Source organism: Gorilla gorilla, chromosome 11 (assembly GCF_029281585.2).
Source record: "Gorilla gorilla gorilla isolate KB3781 chromosome 11, NHGRI_mGorGor1-v2.1_pri, whole genome shotgun sequence".
Lineage (NCBI taxonomy): Eukaryota > Metazoa > Chordata > Mammalia > Primates > Hominidae > Gorilla > Gorilla gorilla.
In genome coordinates this window covers 41,844,571-41,866,798 of record NC_073235.2, presented here as the reverse complement: position 1 = coordinate 41,866,798, position 22,228 = coordinate 41,844,571, and the positions used below count along the sequence as shown (strand labels likewise).

At 35.6% G+C, this 22,228-nt stretch overlaps 1 long non-coding RNA gene across 1 annotated transcript in view; it reads right to left on the bottom strand.

Annotated features, from left to right (window-relative positions):
• The window catches only part of LOC134756640 (uncharacterized), a 143,876-nt gene that overhangs the window by 52,105 nt on the left and 69,543 nt on the right, over nt 1–22,228 (bottom strand). Inside the window, exon 2 of the long non-coding RNA XR_010129564.1 lies at nt 2,112–2,257. This is a non-coding gene — a long non-coding RNA (uncharacterized lncRNA). The remainder of the gene's footprint in view (nt 1–2,111; nt 2,258–22,228) is intronic.

The window sequence follows — 22,228 nt, the reverse complement described above, 5'->3', positions numbered from 1 at the left end:
CTCCTGCCTGCCATTTCTGTTTGAAATCAGGTGAACCTTATTGAGATTCATGTTCCTGTGTTGCAGTATTATCCATGGATAATAAGTTTAGAGTGAGTATAGGTGTGTAGGGAAGGAAGAAGAGAGAAATATGGAATGTGAGATTCAACTAAATACATGTGAAAATTATTTTAAAATTAAGATTGGTATCCCTTTCAAAGAGACAATTCTAATTCCAAATAGTTATCACTTATTGTGTCACATTGCAGAATGTCCTACCTATGTATTACATAATGTAAAGTCGAAACTAAGCCAATTATCTGCTTTGGCAGAGTTTTACTATTGGTGCTGGACCATCCATATTGTCTTAGTTCATCCAGGCTGCTATATAACAAAAAAACCATAAACTGGGTGTCCAAAAATATCAGAAATGTATTTTTCACAACTCTGGAGGCCTGGCAGTCCAATATCTAGTCACTGGTAGATTCGGTGTCTGTGAGGGCCTCATTTCAGGCTGATATATGGTGACTTCTTGTTCTGTCCTCAAATGATGGAAGTTGGCTATTTTACATGGGCACTAATCTCATTCCTGAGGGCTCCACCTCTTGCCCTAATCACCGCATCAAATATCCATTTGCTAATACCATAATCTTGGGGGGCTGGACTTTAGCATATGAATTTAAGAGAACATAAATATTCAGGTTATAGCCATAGAGAACACATGAAAATACTGTAAAGCTGAGTCAGACACCTTTAACATATCACCCACCACCAGATCATTAAAGAGAAGGCTAAGGATTCACAAGAGAGATAGTAAGAATTTCTCTGGAGAGAAGTCAATGAGTATTGGGCAACTCATCTATTTCAGATCAAATTTGGGGAGGACGACTACATCAGTAGTTCTGGGGTTCAGGCAATGCAGAAGCTAGTGCTTGACTCTGACCTGGCAAGCTTTATTGGCAAACGTTTGGATAGAATTGCCTGATATGGCAAAGCAAGGAGTGAAGAACACAATTCACTTCTACTCACGACACAAATATCTCAATTTCTGGTAGGCAGTGAGAACCTCTCAAAAAGCCAAACTTAAAACATCTGGCAACAATCCTGGCTACAGGTTTTCCTCCCCAGGGCTGGATGACCACAACAGAAAGAGCCTGTACAGGATGTCCCGCAAGCAGCTGGAGCTAAGGCAAAGGTAGTTAGTAGCCAGTTGAGAAGCAGATCAACCACAGAACACAGTAAAGTCGAAAGCCCTCCAGAAGGACAGTAGGTGGTGGTCACTGATGACCCCCCAAAACACCCCAAGAGATAAGAAAGAGTATTTTGGCATCTGACACACCAAAAGAACATTTTAGCACATGACACATCAGTCAAGTAAGAAATTGATATTTCTTTACTTTTACTTTTATACTGGTTGAGTTGGAGACAATAGGTAAGTAGAGGAGAGGGAACAGAAGAGGCCAATTAATAGTAAAGAATCTGACCATGCTGCCGTTCTCCACTTTAGGTTTCTTAGCCCAAGTTAAGCCTAAAATGACCTGACTTTAAATTGAATATGAAAACAATGTTTTAATTTATATCAGACTTTTCTGACTCACACCTCACGATGAGACTGTTATTGAATAAAAGTGAGTAAGAAGATATTCTGGTTCTGCCAGGTTCAAGAAAGAGAAACTCAAAAGAGACTGTTTGAAAACTAATGATGTGAGAAAAGTAAAGCTATTCCAGAAGTTCACCTTACAAAGTTCGGGTGGGTTTAAGACATTATTACAGAATTCTCAGGACCTGTTTTCTAATACAGATGTTCAGGAAGATGGCCTTCTAGAAAATATAAATATTGACTCATCCAGGGCTCCATGAAACATCTATGTGTACATTTTTAAGGTTTTGCTATAATAAATGTCAGATGGACGTTTTGTCCTTTTATCCTTGTCCATAAACTATGCTTATCTTCTGCTGTGTATTTCTCATTTAGCCTTTGATTATTGCTGTCCTTCACTAGAATCTTTCAATCATCTAGACTGAATGAAGATCAAACTATCTTATGATTTCTTATCTCCTAAAATGTTTATTTTAGAAATAGAAGATTGACATTGTCAAAGAGGACAACTGATTGCAAACTTCACACTCACCTCTGATGGCTTTCAAAGGTGGCTATTTTTAGTTACCTCATAACCAAGGGGACTGTCCTCTCACTTATGCCCTGCATCCTGGCACCATTCCTAAGGAAAACATGTTGATGAAGGAGGATCTGTCATTCCTCTTTGATGAGCAGACACTGCAATAGAATGGGGTGTGAAGTTGAGAAAACAATCGGCTCAAATAAAGTTGACTCTAATATCTTGATGCAAAGGGGAAAAGCAGACATAGTTTTTCTTCTCAGGGCTTTGTTTCTCCATCATCTGTGAGTAGAGAAATGAGTGACGCATCAGATAGCCTCTTCAAACTCTCCTGTCTCATCATTCCATAGGTTTATCCATTGGAACAGCAGACTAGCAGATACCGAGGTTCACCGTTTTTATCTCTCAGACTCCACATTCATTTTCAAAATTTCCTTTCAGAATTTGGTTAGCCAGGATTGAACAGGATCACACCGGTCAGATTAAACCCATTTACATTCATTTTTATTCATTGTCATTACTAATGTTTACTACTATTTACATGCAAAATCTGAAACCTTAAGGCTTCTGAAAAAAAGCCATTAAAGAAAAAAAAACTGGTGAATAATGCATTTTTTCTTCTTCAGAGGATATTTGATTTGCAGATATGCAACCTTTTTAAAAATAAAATAAATGAGGTTATCCAGTCTCATATATGAAATTCTTTGTTTCTAATTTTTAATGTAGGGCTATTTATCTCTCAGGATATCAACATTTAAACTCTATCTCATAAAACTTGGTGTTTGAAGAATGCTTGAACTTTCAATAAAAAATTATAGTAGTAAGCATCCTTTTCAATTACAATTCTCTGGAATACCTTTTCCTTTACTTCCAAATTTAAATTTCAAATCCTGCATAAGTATAATTATTAGAAAACAAACTTGCTATATTTTGATTTGCTTTCAAATTAATAGAATCAGATTAGAACATATTGTTGATTTTAAGACAATTGCAAGTCACATTTTGAAAATGCTTACTGCACTATAAATCATGTGACTTCATTTCCCAGGATGATAAATGGTCTTTGGCCAACTTGTCACATTTATTTATGTATGTTTCATGCTTCCCTCCTTTGATGTTTTATGTCGCTGAAGGTAAATTGAGTTTGTGCCTGAAAATGCACATGTAAGTAACTTTACGTTTTCACCGGATTGACTGGCCCATTTAGTTGATACAAACATGCACACAAACACAATAAATAAAAACAATAGCAAAAATAATGAAAAGGCAATTACCTGGTACTTAGAGAAAATATTAAGCATTTGAAACCTTCATCAAAGTTTTTGTTTTTTATCATTTTTGTTAGACAAAATGTCAATTGAAATTAATGCTAATATCTAGTCAAAATTTAGCAGTAATCATCTATCTCAATTTTACCTCAATTAAACCAGCAATCTCAAATAGAAATTTCTATAGAAGTCTAGTGGTGACATGTAATAGGCTATTATGAGAATTAAACTAAATATATGGAATGAAGAAAGAAGACAGTTCTAGTGTCCTGTGAAAATGGAAGCCAGACGGCCTGGCCATCATACTGAAATCATGCACCTGATGGTAGAACAAAATTAAGTTGAATTTATTCTCTTAAGAACGTCACTTCCAGATAAAAGATTAAGAAAAATAAGTGTTTTAAGTACCAAAAGTCACAAATATTTTTAACTTTTAAATGTTAATAACACTTTTTTGCCAGACGCAAGACTTGAGGATTGCTATTTACAAAAGGTTTCCATTGCGATCAATATTTTACATTTGTTTATTGGCAGAAAGGTAACTGAGAAGTGGATAGTTTTTGATGCTGCTTTTGTAGTTGTTGTTATTACTGCTGCTGCTGCTGCTGTTGTTGTTTTGTTGACCCCTGAATCAAGAGTGTATGAAGACAGCACTCAGGAAGAGTGGACAATACTCATTTGGAGAATTTGACATATACTATGGTTCCCATATTATTTAGTTAGTAATGATGGTTTCTTGAAAAGCCATCCCAACATTCTGAGGCATTGGACATCCACAAATCCCATCCTACTGCACTCTGTGAATCAAATTAACAGAAAAATTTGAAGTTTTAAGTCATAGTAGCTAATTAGCAAATTCTATTCTGTATTGCAGTTGTTCTCAGCCTGTTCTTCTCCTGTCTGTACTATATACGAGGTACCCTCCACTGTACCAATGAAAGAAGACCTAATTTAAAGTCTGTAGTCTCTTGTTAATCAAGGAAAAACTATTGAATGCCCTATACATTTCCAAGATTGTGCCAATGTAGCAGGTAATATGCCAGGAATGGAGTAAGTCTATACGTTTATTTTTCTGACTTATGCTTCCATTTTGGTCTGATAAAATAAGTACTTATTGGAAATAACTTAGGAGGCCTTTTAAGGAATTAGGTAATCACTTCTGTGATTTCCTGGACACAACATTAATTAGCTAATTATTAATATATTAAATCAGCACTTTTTTATACTGTTAGATTCTTATTTCATACATGTTTACTACAAAAATGTATACAGAAAGTAAAATATAACCATGAAAAGTGATCAAATGTGCAGCTGGAGCCCTGACCAATCTTCAGGTTGTGTGCAAAATAAATTAGCATTTGTTGAAGCCATGAATCTTGAGGTGAGGTATTCAAAAATTTGGAGCACCAACTTTCTTGTAGGATAATTATTTCTCGGTATATTTGCAAGTTAAAAAGGAATAACTGGTAAAACATTAAAAATAAATATGGGAAATATAATCCTTGGCCACAAATTTCTCTTTATCTGATCTTTCTTCAGACATTATCATGATAATTTTTTCAATTTCCCTTTCATTATTTGTTTTATTTTAAAATTATTATTAATATTCTATTATACTATAACAGTATAAATAGTATATTATTTAATAATATAATTCTAGAAGTAATATTATGGTATTTTATTATTCATGTTATTATCTATATTCATTTTGCTGTAATACTGATAGGATAATATGAAAAGATAAATCAAAACCAATAAGGTTTGTACCTTGGACAGTAGAAGGAGTAAATTAAGAGTCTTAATTAGGCCTGGAGTGATGGCTTACGCCTGTAATCCTAGCACTTTGGGAGGCCGAGGCGGGCAGATCACCTGAGGTAGGGAGGGCAAGGCCAGCCTGACCAACACGGAGAAACCCCGTCTCTACTAAAATGACAAAAAAATTACCCAGGCATGGTGACGCATGTCTGTAATCCCAGCTACTCGGGAGGCTGAGGCAGGAGAATCGCTTGAACCTGGGAGGCGGAGGTTGCGGTGAGCCGAGATGGCATCCCTGCACTCCAGCCTGGGCAACAGAAAGGGAAACTCCGTCTCAAAAAAAAAAAAAAAAAAAAGAAAAGAGTCTTAATTTTGGCTCCAAAGCTAAGAGAGTAGTCTGGTATCTTTTGTGGTCCCAATTTGTAAAGAGAGGTACTGGACTAGGTGGTAACTAAAGTTTTTTCTCATCTCAAATAGTCTGCCCTGAAAATAATAATAATCATATAATCCATTGTTCATGTATAATGAATTATAATAATTACCCAGAATTTTTTTATTGGAACAAAACTTGTACTTTTATGTTGGCCTAGAATGGTGGGATATAAAGGTCCCAAGGGCAGGCTTCCACTTGAGCCAGGGAGAATATCAACGACAAAACAGTGTAACTTCCCAGATGGCTACTTTTTGGAATGTGCAGTTCTGACATAAATTAATTTTTTTCATCAAAAGCCTTTTATTCTCAGCCAAATCCTCTTTAAAATGTCATTGCCTGAGGAGTCTGGGTAATTCTGAAAGGATCATGAAGATAAACTGTTCTTGATACTTACAAAGTGTGACAATGATATTCTAATATAGAATGAATACCTCCAAGCATTTCCCTTAATTTGTGTAATGTGTGTATTTTTCCTTTTAAACTGGCTTTAATAAGGCCTTAAAGATGTCTGCAAGGCATTTGACTGAATGAAAAGATAATTATTTCCTAAAGAGTTATGAAGATATTCATCCAACGGTCAAATGTTTAGGCATGTACTTTCCTGCTTTTGCAGTATGAACACATTTCCCAAGAGATTTCAGGGTCAGTATCTTTTCATATTTTTGTCTTTAGAAGTAACGAACAAAACCACTCACAAAAGCACACACACACACACACACACACACACATATATATAAAGATTTTGGTGATTCTTTTCAGTGGGCTAGATTGTTCTGCTTGACTAAAATCTCCTCTATGGATCTCTTTGATCAACATAAAAACTGTTTCCCTTTCTAGTATTAGCTCACTGCATTGCCAGAGCTTGAGTTCAGTGATTCTATCTTGTTGTTATACTGGCAGTGCTAAACCTTAGATGCTCAATTACAATGTATTTGAAAAATAAATTATTGGATAAATAAATATTGCTAAAAAGTATGTATCGTCCCAGTATGTATCCCAGATCTTCATTCTTCTCCCATACATTTGAAATTCTCACTAAGAGACACTGCTAGGATTACAAAGTTGTCTTGAAATGGGACATATTAGTTATTGATCCATTAACACCTTGGTACAAACTAAAATGTATCCCTGAGAGAATGTACCCTTCTTGGATTGCATAAGATACAGGAGAAGAGAAAAGACAAATTAGGGCTTTAAGTACTCTGAGAGGTGAATAGCGCATTTAAGTGGGAGGCTTGGGCACCTTGAGAACAGGGAAAGGATCAGAATTGTTGGTGAGAAGTAAATAGAGAGGGTTGCTCATAGCAGAAAAGAAGGGAACCATTAAAAGTGATCTTCATCACAGTTATGTCTGGACCACTCCCAGACGAATATTAGCTTTAATCTAGAAAGCAAATAGCCATGGTATTAAATTTAGGGAATCCCAACACAATCACTTTCACTGTTAACTGTATGAGCTGAGTGCCAGAGTACTTCAGAGTAGAGAATTTGTGAGAAAAAAATTTATCTTTGTTTATACTTTCCTTTTCACTCCATTCTTTCAGGAAAACAGGAAAGGGTCTTTGATTGCCAAGACACTTTGAATGTAAGGTCCCAAAACTTACCGTGTAGGCCATCTATCTAATCATATAATTAAAGATTGCTTTTGAAATGAAGAAAAATAGGAAGCCATAGAATAAAGAGATGGGTGGGGGAGTAGGAAGTGGGTCTTATCTTCACTTTTAAACAAAATAAACGTGTGCAAATAATTTTAGATAATTTTTGATGTGTGTATTGTAGTGGTAGGAGTGATTGAAAAATAGAAGATACAATACAATAAAATATAAAGTGATGAACATTTTATGTTAATGTTATGATTTTGCCAAGTTCCTGTTCTATTTATTTTTAGCAATGCTGGGACAAAAAAAGACACAAGGCAACAAAACTATTTTATATGATGCACAGAATAATACTAAAAAAAACCACGTTATCAGAATAATCATAATAGGAGGAATTAAAATAATTTCCTTTTAGTGGATACAAATAAAGTGTTATGCACTTAATTTTCTTTTATTTAATCCTTATAGCATCTATGTGGCCACAGAAATTGAGGTTAAAAAAGATGAAACCACTTGTCCAAGTTTCCATTTTTAATAGGTGGAGGTGCTGGATTTCAGCGTGAGGGTTATTAGATTCCAATGACTTTGTATTTAACTCCTTCAGTACACTGTTCCCTTCACAAAAGTTTATGGCTACATGAAGGTTTTAGAGGAAGTCTTTGTTTTTTTCAACATGGACAGAGTTAATTTAAACTGGTTGGAGAGCATCTACCCTTACTTTCAGTATGTTATCTTCTTGGGATCACACAGGATTACTGAATAAAATTAACATCTAAACAAATTTGATAAATTCCCACAAGTCATGTATGGTAGAATTAAGTGTATGAGTCTTAAATAAACCATCAGGTCATAACTACCTGTTTAAAAGCACTGCCGATACCTGTTCTATCACTGTGTACCCCACTGCTTTAGTAAACCTCTCAGCAATGAAGATTTAAGTAGCATTTCCAAGACACTGTATCCCTTCCAGATGTTCTCTGCCCCTGGAAAATCTTAGTGAAGGGAAGGAGAATAGGTTTCTCAAGCTTGATCATTGGACTTTCTTCCTTGGACCTGCAACTTGGAAAGTTTCATCCTTTTTCACTGTAAGAAAGTGCAAAAACTTATTTTAAAATGAACTGTGCAATGGAAATGCATTTTAAAGAACTGGCATGCAAATAATAAAGCCATCGGTGACTTTCTCAGCATAAACTTTTTTGATAATTACAACGTATGTATGCATGAAGCAATAATGAAATAAATTATGACAGCACTAAAGACATATTATGTAGAGCACATGCAAAGAAGCCCTTTTCTGGGGGTAGAAACCGGCTCATTCTGGTTATACGTATATTTAAACATCGTTGTTACTGGCAGAGAGCAAACATCATTTCCCTGATGCCTTATAAACAGTGCTACAAAAAAAAAAAATAAAAAATGTTCTTTGAACTAATTGGAACCCAGTAGGGAGGAGGGCAAAGCAGATACTGTGAGGTTTCAACTTGAATATTTTCCTTGCCATTAGAACAACTTGCTTTCTAAGCCAAGTTGTCTTTCTTTTTACTTCCATAACAATGAAAGTGGCCCCAGACCTCTCCTATTCTCCATTATCCCCACCGAACTAAAGGGAAGTTAACAGCAAGGGAGAAGTGAGTAAAAAGCTCTGGAAAGGAGGGAAATTGTTTAAAAATTTATCTGAAAAAAAATCAAATAAAAAAAAATTCCCACCCAGGGGAGAAACCTAAGGTCACTGAAAAATAAGAAATTAAAAAAAAAAAATCTTCAAAGAACTAAATGCTGGTGCTTAAAAAAGAGAGAAAAACCAAGATAAATGCAGATGCATTTCAGGAGACAAATGCCCAGAAATCATCCAGGGACCAGCCAGTTCACCATCAGAAATTATACAAAGCTTGAGAATCTGATAGTAAAATTGACCCAGTGGTGTTAGCAGGTCATAATCAATTAATAGTGAACAAATGCCTTCTTTTCCATTGAATACCAAATTTTTGTCCAGAAGCTAAAATCTAATAAAAAACTGAATTTAGTTATTACATTTCAAAGTAAATGTATTCTTTTTTGTCTCTCTTCTGTTTCTACTGTGTTTGAGATGCAACTTAAATAATGCCAACAACTGAATGAACTGCAGCAGAGCATAAGCACTCAGAAAATATGAAGTGCAGGTCAATCAGACTTCAAGCTTCCTGTCTCTCACCTGAGCCCTATTCTTCATCCCCCTGCTAACCTGTCCGCTCAAAAAGCTGTGGTTAGAGAAGAACCTTCCAGGGCAGAAGAAATTAAAATAGATAAAAACAAGGCAACAGCTTGAGATGAAAGGACCAGAAAAAAGAAAAAAAAAAAGAGTGCTTTATGGTCATTGTTTTATTAATAAGTAATTGTGACTAGGGAATATTTAAAAGGCTACTTGAACATATTCTCATATATTAAGGTAATTTATGGAATTCAATTCAAGAAAAGTGTTACAATTTTAATTGCAAAGTATCAAAGCTGCCTACACTGAGTGTCAGTCACTCCTGCGTTAATTTACCTTTCAAATCCTTATGTTTTGTCCTCTAGATTTTGGCATATCCCGCAATTTTTCAAGCAACATCTTGACATGAAAGGACAGGCAAAGAAAAAAAAGAGTGTTTTATGGTCACTTTTTTATTAGTAAGTAATTGTGACTAAGGAGAAATATTTAAAAGACTACTTGAACATATTCTCATATATTAAGATAATTTATGGAATTCAAGAAAAGTATTACAATTATAATTATAAAGTATCAGAGCTGCCTGCACTGAGTATCAGTCACTCCTGCGTTAATTTACCTTTCTAATCCTTATGTGTTGTCCACTAGACTTTGGCATATCCTGTAAGTTTTCAGTGTGGGTTCTGTATACATATTTTTTTGAGACATGGTTTCACTTTGTTGCCCAGGCTGGAGTTCAGTAGTGCAATCATAGTTCACTGCAACCTCGAACTCCTGACCTCAAGTGATCCCCCTAACTCACCCTCCCAAGAGTAGCTGGGAACACAGGTGCATGCCATTACACCCTACTAATTAAAAAAAATTTTTTTTTCACAAAGTCAGAGTATCATGATATGGTCCAGGCTGGTCTTGAGCTCCTGGCCTCAAGCAATCTTCCTTCTTGGCCTCGCAAAATGATCAGATTACAGGCATGAACCACTGGACCCGGCCTATAAAGTTTTATAGTGATGTAAAACATGATTCTAGAAAAACTCAGATGTTTCCTTTTCTTTTTCTTTTTTTCTTTTTCTTTTTTTTTTTTTTCACTCTGTCACCCAGGCTGGAGTGCAGTGGCATCATCTCAGCTCACCGCAACCTGTGCCTCCTGGGTTCAAGTGATTCTCCTGTCTCAGCCTCCCGAGTAGCTAGGATTACAGGCATATGCCACCATGCCTGGCTAATTTTTGTATTTTTAGTAGAGACGGAGTTTCGCCATGTTGGCCTGATTGGTCTCAAACTCCTGGCCTCAAGTGAGCCACCTGCCTCAGTCTCCCAAAGTGCTAGGATTACAGGTGTGAGCCACCATGACTGGCCAAACTCAGATATTTCATATTTCTTAAATATTACTGTTTAGAAGTTGTTGTGTAATTCTAATTATCTCCAGGAGGATGGTTACTCCAATCTCCAGTTAAGAGTAACCAAATTTATGACCAAATAGTTTAAGGAGACAATAGGTAAATATGTGATTGAGTGCAGGTTAGTCTGGACATTTAGAGGAATGTGGCATCAGAACCCTGCTTTTCCAGTTATTTGACCTGGCCCTTGTTTTGTCCACGTTGATGCAGACAGTTCCCATGTATCATTCTGCTGCCTCCTATCTGCCCCAGGCTCCTGTGCTGTTGCTCCTCTATTTATTTCCCTTCAGGCACTGCCTCATGTTCTGAACCTATGTGGACTTCTAGGATCTACTGACATCTCAACTCCTATTATACTCTTTACTCGAACATCCTTAAGGAATTTTTGCTGTTGTTATTGTGTTATTCAAGTTGAAGAAGTGGTAAAGGCCTTGCTCTTAGACATGAGTTTTTTTTCCAAATCTTTTATTTATAACTTGTGCGAGCCCTTAGCTTTTGAGACTCAAAAGTGAGGAAGAGTCTTCCTTTTTTTCTGTATTATTTTGTTACATACATATGCAGAGTGAGTAAAAACACAAATTTCCTATGTATCCAAATGTGGACTAAGGATATAGGAAAAATATTGGTTAATCTTTCGCAAATATTATTCTGTCATTTGGTATATTTAGCTAATGCTAGGGAATGCTTTAATTCCTCTACATTTAATTTCATATCCCCAAGTGCTCTACAGCTCTCCTGGTAACTCTCACTCAGCTCAATACCATTCTTAAGAACTGCACACAGTATTTGCCCTTGTAGTAATAGAAGATAAACACAGAAAAGAAACAGAAATTATGTTTTACACACTTACATCTTACCTCTTCTGGATCCTGACATTCCCCTCCCTTCAAGTCTGGAACTCTCTTGTCAGGTAAAACAAAACAAAACAAAACAAAACAAACCACACACAATAAGTCAGGCATTTTGATTAACATAACCAGGTTTACAGGTGCAGACTTAGTTATAATGGAGTGGTCTTTGTCATCTGGGAAAATATAAGCACATTTTCTGGCATTGTGTTCAGCCCTAACATGTTAACAATTTAAAGCCATTTCTGTAGGGTTTGAGGCATTCCAGGAGCCCATTTGTACGGAAATTCTGTCAGCCACCAGTACTCTCTGTGTAATGTTGGATTGGGGCCTGAGCCAAATTGCTGTTCTCCTGAGAGTCCGCTCTAAAGTTCACACTTTTTCTACTTCAGAAGGCTAATGAGTACTATGTCTAGAAAAGATACAATGTGGAATTGGCCATGAATATTAAATTAAAAATAAATAAATAAACACTCCACACAGAACAACCTGTTTATTGTGCTATTGCCTGAACGCAATTTCCATCATCTGTAATAATTCGTTACTGTCTTAAAAGCTAGGGCTTCAGCTATTTCCTAGTAAATGCATATTTTCCAGCATAGCAGTAATGATGAATTAATCAAATAAATATCTCTAAGAACATAGATACTATATATATATATGTGTGTGTGTGTGTGTGTGTGTGTGTGTATAGTGGGGGAAAGAAAGGAGGAACTATTGATTGCTTTTGGAAAGAACACTCTTGTGGAACCTGTTAATGGCTCATTAATCTGCTTTTAAATTCAGAGTTTGCATTTGGAATTTGGAGGGAGGTGAGCAGTGCAGTGATACTTTCACAGTGCCCTCTCTCTACCTCCATTGTCTCTTCGTGAGTCTTGAATGAGCTGCTGTGTTTGTCCAATGATAGCATAGGTTTAATACGGTACGATGCAGATTCCTAGTACTGAAGGAATTTTTCTTTTAATGAGTTAGTTTTCACTTCCACTTCCATGGTAGAATTGGTGGAACTAAAGTTAGGGAAAGAACGATAAGACTTAAAGTATTTGTTCAAATTTAGTTTTTTTAAAAAAGTATGTACTTAAAAGAAACCAAAACATCCCACAAACAAACTGAGCAAGAGAAAAGGACTTTCACTGATATGCAGGCTGATATCCTGAATCCCATGGAAGAATGTATTGGAACAAATATTTTAGCTAATTATTAATGATTTCATTTAACTATTTAAATGAAACATGTACCAAGTGTGCTTCCAAATATACTGCATTTCAAAAGTAAGCACTTTCAATAAATAATATATATATGTGCCACATTTTTTTCCTGTTAAATTTTTAGAGAAAACGGGAAAGACTAAATTATTCTCCCAAAGAACTTTAAGTTTACTTCTTTGGGAAAGGGTTTTAAAAAAGGATGAAAAGTTAGAAAATTCACCTTTTAAACTTGAAGAGGAATTTGGCAAGAAGATCATTAATGCCATCTATCAATTCTGTGTGGAAGATCCACAAGACTACTTGCTATGAATGACTAATTTCATAGCATTACACATTCCACCCAATTGCTTCTATATTAGAAAGGGCCTTATGTAATAAGAAAGAAGCACATACCTTATGGTGTTTTTGTGTGTTTCTTACTGTTAATATTATTTATTATTCAAAGAAAGAGAGGAATTTGGCATTGAATTCACACAGGCTGAGTTGAATTCTGTATTAGAACTGACCTTTGTATTTGTGGAATATAGATTCTGCTTGTCATTGTACAGTTACTGTGAAAGGTGATTTCTGCCACGGAGATAAAATGTAAAGCACTGATCTTATTTGAGGAGATAACTTTCAAATATATCAATAACAACAACAACAACAACAAAATCTTACAGAAGTTACTTTATGTATCTGGTACTCAATTTTCACTTCTGCAAAATGTGAAGGTGTCAAAAGATCCTTTTTGTTCTTTGATTCAGTATGCATATGAAACATAAATATGTCTCTACTCAATTTTGCAAAATAACAATCTATTATACTTTTGATAGAAGGAACACCATTCTCATGTTCTTATTTGCTATAGTAAGACTAGATTGCAGTGTTTGACATAATTTTAAACACTGCAGTGGAAGGGAATGGAAATATTTCAAATGCTCCTATCCTGACTCTTACATCAGGCAAACTAAGTGGGTTATATCTAGAGAACATATATAAAAATGATTGTTAAGTCATAACTTGGTAATTGCTCAAATTTAAATTGTCTCATTTTGTAAAGATAATTTGGTGGCCTGTTCTTCCATTACCCTCTGTCCAAAAATAAGAACTTGAAATAAAGCCTAAGTAACAGGGCAACTTCAGGAAAGAGAAACAAATTGAAATTGTCTCTGGTGAGTATTTAGAGAACCAAAGAACATGTAACAAATCACTCAGAAAATTAATATATAATCCAGGATGAAATTACTCTGCCTTTTAAATTATCAAGACACAAAGGAAAGGGAGATAAATCCAAACCAGCTAGTTTCACTTTCTTAGCCCTCTGGCTGTCCATTTAAAGACTCTAGATGCCCATGTGAAATGGAAGGTGTTTACGTATTTTGGTGAGGAAAAAATATGGTAAAAGAGCATACATACTAACTCTTTATCTCTCTTTTCTTTTTAAATAATACAAGGCATTATGCAAAGACCTTTACTAGTATTGGACTAGATTTTTAAAATACGCATTATTTAGAGTTTTGTATTTTGCATATTATCTCTTGACATTTCTTGTGTGTGTGTGTGTGCATGTGTGCATAAGAGAGAAACAAAGGAGACAGATGGTGACACAGAGACAGAGACAGAGAGAGAAAAAAAGAAAACAGGGAGAGAGGAAACCAGTCCTTTTTTAAAGACATTAAAACAATTTGATATTTTTAATCCCTGGGTTTTCCATTAACTTAATTGTCATGTTTGAATAAAATGCAGCAACTACATTTGTACGTAGAATTTAGATAGCAGGGGTAGGCAAGTAGGTACCTTTTTCACTCTGAGATTAAAACTTCACCTGGTTGGCTTCCTCAGAGTTAATGAGAGGGTAATTCTATTTGTCCTCCAAGAACTCACTGAAGAGATTGTAATGTCTGGTGCCAATTACAGTGTGGATATCTGACTACAGGAACTGGTATGACACCACCAACTCATCTCACCCACACTAACAAGAAACTGTCAGACGAAAAGAGTTCTCTGCTTCTCCCACCTCAGGCTGTATCTAAACCAGTTGCCTAGGGGTGAACGACTCAGTATATCCCATTACTGAACTCATGCTACACTGCAGAGTTGGAAATAACCTCAATGCCATCTCAAAAGAAAATAACAATAGTTATTTTGTAAAGAATAATCCAAACCTCCTAGGAAACTTTTCATTTTTTATTTTTTTAATTATTATTATACTTTAAGTTTTAGGGTACATGTGCACATTGTGCAGGTTAGTTACATATGTATACATGTGCCCTGCTGGTGTGCTGCACCCATTAACTCATCATTTAGCATTAGGTATATCTCCTAATGCTATCCCTCCCCGCTCCCCCCACAACACAACAGTCCCTAGAGTGTGATGTTCCCCTTCCTGTGTCCATGTGTTCTCGTTGTTCAATTCCCACCTATGAGTGAGAATAAGCGGTGTTTGGTTTTTTGTCCTTGCGATAGTTTACTGAGAATGATGATTTCCGATTTCATCCATGTCCCTACAAAGGACATGAACTCATCATTTTTTATGGCTGTATAGTATTCCATGGTGTATATGTGCCACATTTTCTTAGTCCAGTCTATCATTGTTGGACATTTGGGTTGGTTCCAAGTCTTTGCTGTTGTGAATAGTGCCGCAATAAACATACGTGTGCATGTGTCTTTATAGCAGCATGATTTATAGTCTTTTGGGTATATACCCAGTAATGGGATGGCTGGGTCAAATGGTATTTCTAGTTCTAGATCCCTGAGGAATCGCCACACTGACTTCCACAATGGTTGAACTAGTTTACAGTCCCACCAACAGTATTGTGGTGGAACAGTAAAAGTGTTCCTATTTCTCCACATCCTCTCCAGCACCTGTTGTTTCCTGACTTTTTAATGATTGCCATTCTAACTGGTGTGAGATGGTATCTCATTGTGGTTTTTATTTGCATTTCTCTGATGGCCAGTGATGGTGAGCATTTTTTCATGTGTTTTTTTGGCTGCATAAATGTCTTCTTTTGAGAAGTGTCTGTTCATGTCCTTTGCCCACTTTTTGATGGGGTTGTTTGTTTTTTTCTTGTAAATTTGTTCGAGTTCTTTGTAGATTCTGGATATTAGCCCTTTGTCAGATGAGTAGGTTGTGAAAATTTTCTCCCATTTTGTAGGTTGCCTGTTCACTCTGATGGTAGTTTCTTTTGCTGTGCAGAAGTTCTTTAGTTTAATTAGATCCCATTTGTCAATTTTGTCTTTTGTTGCCATTGCTTTTGGTGTTTTAGACATGAAGTCCTTGCCCGTGCCTATGTCCTGAATGGTATTGCCTAGGTTTTCTTCTAGGGTTTTTATGGTTTTAGGTCTAACGTTTAAGTCTTTAATCCATCTTGAATTAATTTCTGTATAAGGTGTAAGGAAGGGATCCAGTTTCAGCTTTCTACATATGGCTAGCCAGTTTTCCCAGCACCATTTATTAAATAGGGAATCCTTTCCCCATTGCTTGTTTTTCTCAGGTTTGTCAAAGATCAGATAGTTGTAGATATGCGGCATTATTTCTGAGGGCTCTGTTCTGTTCCATTTATCTATATCTCTGTTTTGGTACCAGTACCATGCTGTTTTGGTCACTGTAGCCTTGTAGTATAGTTTGAAGTCAGGTAGCGTGATGCCTCCAGCTTTGTTCTTTTGGCTTAGGATTGACTTAGTGATGAGGGCTCTTTTTTGGTTCCATATGAACTTTAAAGTAGTTTTTTCCAATTCTGTGAAGAAAGTCATTGGTAGCTTGATGGGGATGGCATTGAATCTATAAATTACCTTGGGCAGTATGGCCATTTTCACGATATTGATTCTTCCTACCCATGAGCATGGAATGTTCTTCCATTTGTTTGTATCCTCTTTTATTTCCTTGAGCAGTGGTTTGTAGTTCTCCTTGAAGAGGTCCTTCACATCCCTTGTAAGTTGGATTCCTAGGTATTTTATTCTCTTGGAAGCAATTGCGAATGGGAGTTCACTCATGATTTGGCTCTCTGTTTCTCTGTTATTGGTGTATAAGAATGCTTGTGATCTTTGTACATTGATTTTGTATCCTGAGACTTTGCTGAAGTTGCTTATCAGCTTAAGGAGATTTTGGGCTGAGACAATGGGGTTTTCTAGATATACAATCATGTCGTCTGTAAACAGGGACAATTTGACTTCCTCTTTTCCTAATTGAATACCCTTTATTTCCTTCTCCTGCCTAATTGCCCGGGCCAGAACTTCCAACACTATGTTGAATAGGAGTGGTGAGAGAGGACATCCCTGTCTTGTGCCAGTTTTCAGAGGGAATGCTTCCAGTTTTTGCCCATTCAGTATGATATTGGCTGTGGGTTTGTCATAGATAGTTCTTATTAGTTTGAGATACGTCCCATCAATACCTAATTTATTGAGAGTTTTTAGCATGAAGCGTTGTTGAATTTTGTCAAAGGCCTTTTCTGCATCTATTGAGAAAATCATGTGTTTTTTGTCTTTGGTTCTGTTTATATGCTGGATTACATTTATTGATTTTCGTATATTGAACCAGCCTTGCATCCCAGGGATGAAGACCGCTTGATCATGGTGGATAAGCTTTTTGATGTGCTGCTGGATTCGTTTTGCCAGTATTTTATTGAGGATTTTTGCATCAATGTTCATCAAGGGTATTGGTCTAAAATTCTCTTTTTTGGTTGTGTCTCTGCCCAGCTTTGGTATCAGGATGATGCTGGCCTCATAAAATGAGTTAGGGAGGATTCCCTCTTTTTCTATTGATTGGAATAGTTTCAGAAGGAATGGTACCAGTTCCTCCTTGTACCTCTGGTAGAATTCGGCTGTGAATCCATCTGGTCCTGGACTCTTTTTAGTTGGTAAGCTATTGATTATTGCCACAATTTCAGAGCCTGTTATTGGTCTATTCAGAGATTCAACTTCTTCCTGGTTTAGTCTTGGGAGGGCGTATGTGTCAAGGAATTTATCCATTTCTTCTAGATTTTCTAGTTTATTTGCATAGAGGTCTTTGTAGTATTCTCTGATGGTAATTTGTATTTCTGTGGGATCAGTGGTGATATCCCCTTTATCATTTTTTATTGCCTCTATTTGATTCTTCTCTCTTTTCTGCTTTATTAGTCTTGCTAGTGGTCTATCAATTTTGTTGATCCTTTCAAAAACCCAGCTCCTGGATTCATTAATTTTTTGAAAGGTGTTTTGTGTCTCTATTTCCTTCAGTTCTGCTCTGATTTTAGTTATTTCTTGCCTTCTGCTAGCTTTTGAATGTGTTTGCTCTTGCTTTTCTAGTTCTTTCAATTGTGATGTTAGGGTGTCAATTTTGGATCTTTCCTGCTTTCTTTTGTGGGCATTTAGTGCTATAAATTTCCCTCTACACGCTGCTTTGAATGTGTCCCAGAGATTCTGGTATGTTGTGTCTTTGTTCTCGTTGGTTTCAAAGAACATCTTTATTTCTGCCTTCATTTCGTTATGTACCCAGTAGTCATTCAGGAGCAGGTTGTTCACCTCCTAGGAAACTTTTTAATGTCTTCTGACCTTTATAGGATTTTTTCTTAAAACATTAATGATGTCAATGGCAAAGGAAATCTACATGCTACTGTGTATAGCAAGACAATGATTTCACTACAAAATACAAAAATTTAAAATAGAAATTAAAATTAGATATAGCCTAGTAATATCCTTTATGTTAATAAAATGGGATAATAGGCAAAGGTATGTATTCAGAGTAGATTTACTTGGAAATGGAGAAACAAGTGGGAACTACCTGTGCTATATACCTATCCTGTTAAGCATAAAAATTCTAGAATCAGACTAGTGGACTTGAATCCCAGCTTCACTACTTAACTACTTAGCAAATCATGGATAAAAGACTTAAATTATCTGTGCCATAGTTTCCTTATCTGTATAAATGAGTGTAGTGCTATCAAACTAATAAGGTTGCATAAAAATTGCAAATAAAATACTTAAAACAGTGTTTGGCACATTGTGAATGCACACACATACAAATGGATAGTGTAAATTAATAAAACACAAAGCATCACTTTTAAAGAGGAAAAAATGTATTTATACATTTACACATTTTTTAACTTTGTCAAAATAGGGTTTTATAAGAGTCTAGTCATGCTGCTCTCTTCTTTTTCTGCTACCACCACCAAATGATTACCTCTGGGATAAACTAAGATTCTCCTGACGAAGTGAGAAAATTCCAGGAGGCTTTACCTGTTGGTAAGTATAAGTTCCATGCACTCTGGGGCTTTGAAGTAATGGTGAAGGATGATTGTCCTCTACTTCGTGTTGAATCCTTGCCTTTGAATTCCAGTGTATGTCAGTTAAAAGGAACTATCATTTCTTTCACCTACAATTAATTCTCATTAGGCAATAGCATGTGATAGGAGTACACAAGCCAGAATAGAGTTGCAACAAAGGAGGGAGGCTCCTTCTCAGTGGCTAGCTATAGTCTGATAGCTAAACCAGGAAAATTTCAATTCTAGTTTATTACACATTATTTGTTTTCTGTGATCTAATAGGATATACATTATTTTTCAGGATTAGTATTGGAAGTATTTATGCTTTCCTTGAGCGTGTTTATATTGTGCAACAAAAATGTTTCTGGGAATCAACATTTATTAATTACTTGTTTAAATTATAACTCCCAGCTACCAAAGAACTATTTTCAGTTGAAAGGCATTATTATAATCTTTGTAATAATGTGTTAAAACAGCTGCTAAAATGCCAATCAATTAAATAAAAATCAATTAAACAAAAAAGACAGAATAAGATATTGCCATTTTGTTTTAATTTTAATAAATGCTTACCTGTCTGAGCATCTTTATAAATGTACTCTAAATTTTGGATTCTTCTATTTTATTCTATAACTTAAGGAGGTGACAAATAAGAATACTATAGAAGGACATAGGAATGCATCTCAATGTTTTAATAATCATAGAGAAGTTTTATGCACACTGAGCAAGGAGATGACTAAAATATTCATGATGTTACTTTAGGGCAGGTTCAGTAATATATCAGTGAAATGTCACCCTCAGCTCTGTGCTTATGTCTCAATCCTCCAGAAAGCCACCCATAACCTACTGCAATTCGCTGTAAATAGATTCCAAATATTTGGAACTTAAGAAGAATAAGCATGAACTTCTTAGAGAGTCCATTGTAAGAAGCACTCCCGTTTTGGGTTATTTGCCTCTTTCATGAAAACATTCTTTGTCTATTCTCTAAGAACTTTCTCTGCCCATTCACCTAGTCACAGGATGAATTACTATTCGGTGATTCAACCTGCCATATAACTCCCTTTCTTCTCCCTGTTGTTGTTTCTATTACTTTTATCTTTTTCCCATGTTTTTCTTCATTTTTCCCTGAGTACCTCTCTTCTTTACTCTCTATCATATTACATTATTTCTTTCATAGCATATAGTGCAATCTAACATCTCTTTTCTATTTATTTCATATATACCTATTGTCTCCTTATGACCCTCTATTGCCGAAAGTATAGGAACAGAATCTATTACAAATAGGCTGTCCATAATATCAATTTTTAATGAATGAATGAAAAAAATGAAAGTACTGATTCTCAAGATAGACTTATAAAGCAAGGGCCTTTTTTTCTTCCAGTGTGACCTAAATATTTATGAATGAAGATGAAGACTTCAGTAAAATACAGTGAAAAGGTGGAAGTGCTTTTTTTATGAGCAATACAACCTTTATAAATTCCTAAACAATTACATATTGAGTTTAAAAACCATTAGCTACTTAAGGAGCTAAGGTATATGCACCATGAAATTACACAAGAGCAACATGGTACCAAATGACTGTTTAAGTCTAAGAAACTAGGATAAAAGTTACAATCAAAGTTCTAGTCTCAGGAATACGTCGTGTTCTTACTTTTCAAGTATAAGTGAATGTAGATTAGGTACAAGTTATATGAAGGACAAGAAGGGACCATTTATTCTTAACTTTGATGTTTCTGGTTATATAATATTATAGTCATTTATTCTAATCATTGCTTTATTGTTCTACATTTTTAACATACTAAATTTGAAGCCTTTTTTAAGACCATCAATCTCCTCTTCTCATGCAAAATTTTAAATGTTTGACCTGCATCTCACGGATAATGATAGACACTAGCCTAGGCTTTGAAGGCAGGTTACGCTTATTCCTAGACTCAGTAAATGTGCATTAAGTGAATGTTTAACTCACTTTGGAGTCCCTTGCCCCTCTGCTTGACTTACTAGTTCTCAGACTTCTTTCCTACTGCTAACAGAGGTATGAAACTCCCAAGATATTTAGTCTTTATCTATTGGTTTTCAGAGCATTCATTGAGCCTTGCTTTCTTCCTTCAGGCCATATCTGTGTCTTTTGTTCTGAAACAGAGCCTGAAATCTGCCCATGAACTTTTTGCCCACCTACACCTTAACTGTACTGAGCTCCTGTGATTTCCATCTACGTCTTTCAGCATAAAGGAGGTACATGGGGCATAGATCCAGTCTAAAGAAAGAGCCTAATTGAAACTAGATGAAACATTTGGCAAAGATCTCTTGAGTCAACCCTCTATTTTTTTAATTTCAAATATGGAAGTGTCATTAGCAAGTTGGCAATAAAGAGAGATGCTCTTAGTATTTAAAGTATTTCAATATTTAATTCTGTACTCCAGTATTTAAAGGGTTCTAGAACCCAAACAACCAGTCCTTTTCAAATTGAGTTTAATAATGAGGCATCAATAGTGTATTGAGTCCTCCTTTGATTGTTACAGAATGCTATCTTGTCAGTAATTAATTGAGGTTTGCTCATGTGACAATCTGAAGGGTGTCACCTAGACAATTTCTGTGCTAAATCTAGGGATCCTGTGAATGAAAGTTGGAGTAAGTTGCCAATATAAACTGTGTCTTTTAGATATGATAGGCTTATTTGTTTCAGTCTCCTTATAATTTGATTGAGTATGCATTTGGGTGGCTTCATTTGCTTATTCACTTACTTTATTTACTTTTATTTTCATTTCATTGCAGCATAATTGGCAAAAATTATACAAAAAATTATGAAGTTTAAAAAAGCCCCTTACAAACACTGAACAAGATTATCTATATCTTGTCACCTTTTTACCAATATTTGTTTGTTGTTTTGAAAAAATATTGGACAGAAAACTGCTCAGAAAATGTACTTAAATCAGTGGCAAGATCAAGGTTATTAAATAAGTATGATGAATTGATTGGAAATGTTTAAGGAAAAGTGACATGGCGCTAAATTAGAAAGAAAATGCCTCTCTCTTTCTTTTCCATCTTGCAGGGGTGTCCTTGAGCTGCATCTTTACGTAAGTCAATTATGTTTTTCCTCCACATATTCTAGCATGATTGGTATAACTGATTCTAATACAATCATTCCTAAGACTTCACGAGGGATTTGTTTTTAGAAAGTAAAAGTATCAATACTACTCTCTACTCCCTGTACTTTTAGGACAG